This window comes from Salvelinus sp. IW2-2015, linkage group LG33 (genome assembly GCF_002910315.2).
Source record: "Salvelinus sp. IW2-2015 linkage group LG33, ASM291031v2, whole genome shotgun sequence".
In the NCBI taxonomy this organism is placed as follows: domain Eukaryota; kingdom Metazoa; phylum Chordata; class Actinopteri; order Salmoniformes; family Salmonidae; genus Salvelinus; species Salvelinus sp. IW2-2015.
This window is the reverse complement of record NC_036872.1, coordinates 34,639,392-34,643,998: the sequence shown is the minus strand read 5'-3', so window position 1 is coordinate 34,643,998 and position 4,607 is coordinate 34,639,392. Positions and strand designations below refer to the sequence as shown.

The window sequence follows — 4,607 nt, the reverse complement described above, 5'->3', positions numbered from 1 at the left end:
GCCACATAGACTAGCAATACGTAGACTTACAGAAAACCGCTAGATCTACAAAAAACCCTAACAAATAAAAACACGCATACCCACCCCAGTCACACCCTGACCTGACCAAAAATAACACAGAAAACATATATAACTAAGGTCAGGGCATCATGACACTATGTCCACATGGTGACACGGTTTTTGGGAAAAGACAACTCCAATAAAATTCGTTTTTTCTCTGAAGTCACTCAGAATTGATTAAAGTGTAAAAGGTAGATAGAGAGAAAGAGAAGATGAGAGAGTGAGAGAGAGAGTGATGAGAGGAAGAGTTGAAAGACCGAGAGAATGATGAGAGAATGAGATGAGAGAGACGAACGAGACGGAGAGACGAGAGAGAGAAGAGAGAGAAGAGATGGAGAGAGAGAAGAGAGAGAGAGAGAGAGAGAGACGAGAGAGAGAGAGACATGAGAAGATGAGAGAGAGAGATGAGAGAGAGAGAGAGAGATAATTGCGTGTGTGGATGACCTTACAAGGTATTTATTTGTCTTGGAGATTTAGGATGCAGGATTACAAGCTCATAAAAGGGTCGAGATTACAAATTGTTGTAGCCAGATTGAGCTGTCAATCAAGACAAGGAAAGGTGCTGATTGGTTAAATACCAAGTCAGGGAATTACAATCGAGGGAAGAACTGAGTGAGAAGTGACTCTTGTAGAGAGAGAGAGAGAGAGAGAGAGAGAGAGAGAGAGAGAGAGAGAGAGAGAGAGAGAGAGAGAGAGAGTAATTGCTGTGTTGGGATGACCTTACAAGGTAATTATTGGTTGGAGATTTAGATGGCAGGAGTTACAAGCTCATAAAAGGTCAGATACAATTTGTTTAGCCAGATGGAGCTGTCAATCAAGACAAGGAAAGGTGCTGAGTTGTAAATCAAGTCAGGGAATTACAATGAGAGGGGAGATAACTGAGTGAGAGTGACTTCTTGGTAGCTAGTTATGAGGTTGGGAGATTGGTAACCTATCTGGGCTAGCTAAAGCCAACTTCATACAATTGATACGTGGTYTTAGAGCCGATTTGGACATATTTGTATAAAAGACTGAACATACTGAGCTCCATGTACATTTGTGTAAATATATTAAATATTAATGTATATGATGAAATAATAGGTACGTACCMTTATGATTTATATTTACCTGATTGAGATATATTCATTTGTTGTTAGTGTAACTCAGTTTTTGGCCCCCCCTCTTGCCCATTCATTGTACTGTGTTAATTGTGTTAGGATAAAGGCAGGAAGTTGGGCCTTCGGGGGAGGGAGTCCTTGCTAGACGCGGGAGCGGTATAGTTTTTTGACCAGACAGACAGACATACAGACAGGTCATATTATGTATTTGCATTTCAAGTAATCTCTGCTTTAAGTTGATTGGAGAATACTTTTTTGTTAGATATAAGAAGAATAAACATTTTTTGTTGCACCATATCCCTGGATCTCATTGAATGTTTGGCCGTTTGGAAACGTTGAGTGTGGACTGTATGCGCCCGAAACAAGCCCGCTTCAGGCTTGGGCAGTGGCTATGGTAAAGAGGAAAGGAAGCCACTACACGTGGCTTGTAGTATTACAGAGAAACAACAACAAAATATTGTACCAAAAAATACAAAATATATATATATTTTTACATTAACGTTTTTAACAGGACAAATTTGAGGGGGCACATGCCCCTACGCCCCATATGGGCATGACCTCTCTGACTATAGTTACTGSAACTGTGCTGGAAAGAACAATGTGAAAATAAAATATCTCAACCAGCACATTACGGTTCAGGTGGAGACAGTAATGTGAAAAGGGTATCAGTCTCTTCATGATAGCTAGTAGTTCATCACTGTCACAGGCCCTCACATTGCTCTAACAGGCCCTCACATTGCTCTAACAGGCCCTCACATTGCCCTAACAGGCCCTCACATTGCCGTAAGGTGATGCAAGATGACTGGATGACTGTAAGGGGATTGAAGATGACTGATGACGTAGGTAGTAAGATGATGAGACGATGATGACTGACGGTAGTAAGGGGATGAAGATGACTGATTGCGAGGATTGAGATGAGTAAGGGATGACAGATGACTGATGACGTAAGGTGATGAAAGATGACTGGATGACGAAGGGGATGAAGATACTGATGATGTAAGGGTGGATGAAGACGACTGATGACGTAAGGTGAATGAAGATGACTGATGAGTAAGGGTGAAGATGATCTGACTGACTGTACGAAGGTGATGAAGTGACTGATGAAGTAAGGGGATGAGAGGATGACTGATGACGTAAGGGATGAATGATGAAGCTGATGACGTGTAAGGAGGATGAAGATGGGGGGGGGACGTGTCGGAATGGTAGGCGATGGAGATGCTCGATGACGTAAGGGGATGAAGATGACTGATGATGTAGGGGATGAAGATGAGTGATGACGTAAGGGTGACTGAAGATGACTGATGACGTAAGGGGATGAAGATGACTGATGATGTAAGGTGATGAAGAATGACTGATGACGTAAAGAGTGATGAAGATGACTTGATGACGTAAGGGGATGAAGATGACTGAATGATGTCAGGTGATGGGAAGAAAATGACTGTTATGACGGTCAAGGTTGATGAAGAAATGACTGATGATGTAAGGGGAAGGTTGAAGATTGACTGATGAAGTAAGGTGATGGAAGATTGACTGACTGACCGTAAGGTGATGAAGGAGACTGATGAATTGTAAAAGGTGATGAAGATCGTACTGTGACGGTAAGGGGATGAAGATGACCTGATGACGTAGAGGGGAACTGCAAGATGACTGATGAATGTGACGAGTGGGAATGAAGTGACTGATGGACGTAAGGTGATGAAGATGACTGATGACTGTAAGGGGATGAAGGATGGACTGATGATGTAGAGGTGATGAAGGATGACTATGACGTAAGGGGATGGAAGATGGACTGATGATGTAAGGTTGGATGAAGATTGACTGATGATGTAGGGGATGAAGATGACTGATGCAGTAAGGTGATGAAGATGACTGTATGACTGTAAGGGGATAAGATGACCTATGGGACGTAAGGCTGATGAAGATGACTGATGACGGTAAGGGGATGAAGAATGACTGATGATGTATAGGGGATGCAAGATGACTGATGACGTAAGGTGATGAAGATGACTGAGTGATGTAAGGTGATGAAGATGACTGATGATTGTAAGGGGATGAAGATCGACTGATGACGGTAAGGTGATGAAGATGACCTGATGATGTAAGGTGATGAAAGATGACTGAGTGACGTGAAGGTGAATGGAAGATGACTGGATGACGTAAGGGGATGGAAGATGACCTGACTGATGTAAGGGGATGAAGGAATGATGATGACGTAACGGGATGAAGGATCGACTCATGGCCATAAGGGGATGATAGATGACTGATGAAGGTAGAGGGGATGGAAGATGGCTGATGACGGTAGAGGTGATGAAGATGACATGATTGACGTGAAGCGGGATGAAGATGACTGATGATGTAAGGTGATGAATCGATGACACTGATGGAAGTAAGGGGACACAACCCCCCCCCTGCCACCGCACTCCGCACCCTCCGCCCACTCCCCCCCCCCCCCGCACCACCCCCCCACATCCACCACCCCCACCGCCCCGGCCGCCACACCTCCCGCACCACGCCTCGACTCGCCATGAACACACACGTAAAGACAGGATCGAAGACCCTCCCCGCTCGACCTGCACCGCCTCACCGGGGTGAACACGCACTCGTCGTCAACCCACCCCCGAAACGTAACGACACACAACACGACCACCCTCCCGCACCACACATAACGTTAGACAATGCTCGCACCGCCGCCCCACGACACACACACCAACCACACATCACACGACACTCTACACACAAACGCAGCACACACACACCACACGGCACCCCCACATGTCGACGCCGCCCACCGCCCTCGCTTCTCGCCACGGCAATGTGAGGGCCTGCGTTAGAGCAAGTGCTAGACGGGCCTGTTTAGAGCAATGTGAGGGATAGACATATACGACCCCCCCCCCCCCCAGCCAATGTAAAACAGGGAAAACTGTTAAAGAGCAATGTGAGGCCTGTGAGCAGTGATGAAGCACACCTCTCTCAGCCCTTACTCCCCCCATGAAGGGAGCACACACACATCACCCGCTGATACCCCACACCAACACACCCACGCCACACCCACACACACACCCACACCACACACACCCCCCCCACCCCTCCTCCCCCACCACACACACCCACCACCCACCCACCCCTTCACATCTACTCCCCGGTCCCCTCACAAAACCCACACCACCACACACCACCACATGAACGCGTAATGTGCTGGTTGAGCATAGTGTTTATTTTTCCACATTGTTCCTTTCCAGCAATTCCAGTAATGATAGTCATAGAGAGAGGTCATGCCCATCATGGGCGTAGGGCATGTGCCCCCCTCAATCGTAAATTTGTGCCTGGTTTAAGAACCAACGTAAGTAAAGAATATACTATGATATTTTATTGTTTTGGCTCCCCAATATTCTTGTTGTTGTTTCTCTGTAAACGTACTACACAGCCACGTGTAGTGGCTTCCTTCCTCTT

At 46.1% G+C, this 4,607-nt stretch overlaps 1 protein-coding gene across 1 annotated transcript in view; it reads left to right on the top strand.

Moving 5' to 3' along the window:
- Positions 1-4,607, top strand: part of LOC111957582 (potassium channel subfamily T member 1-like) — an 86,057-nt gene that overhangs the window by 53,492 nt on the left and 27,958 nt on the right. The window lies entirely within an intron of this gene.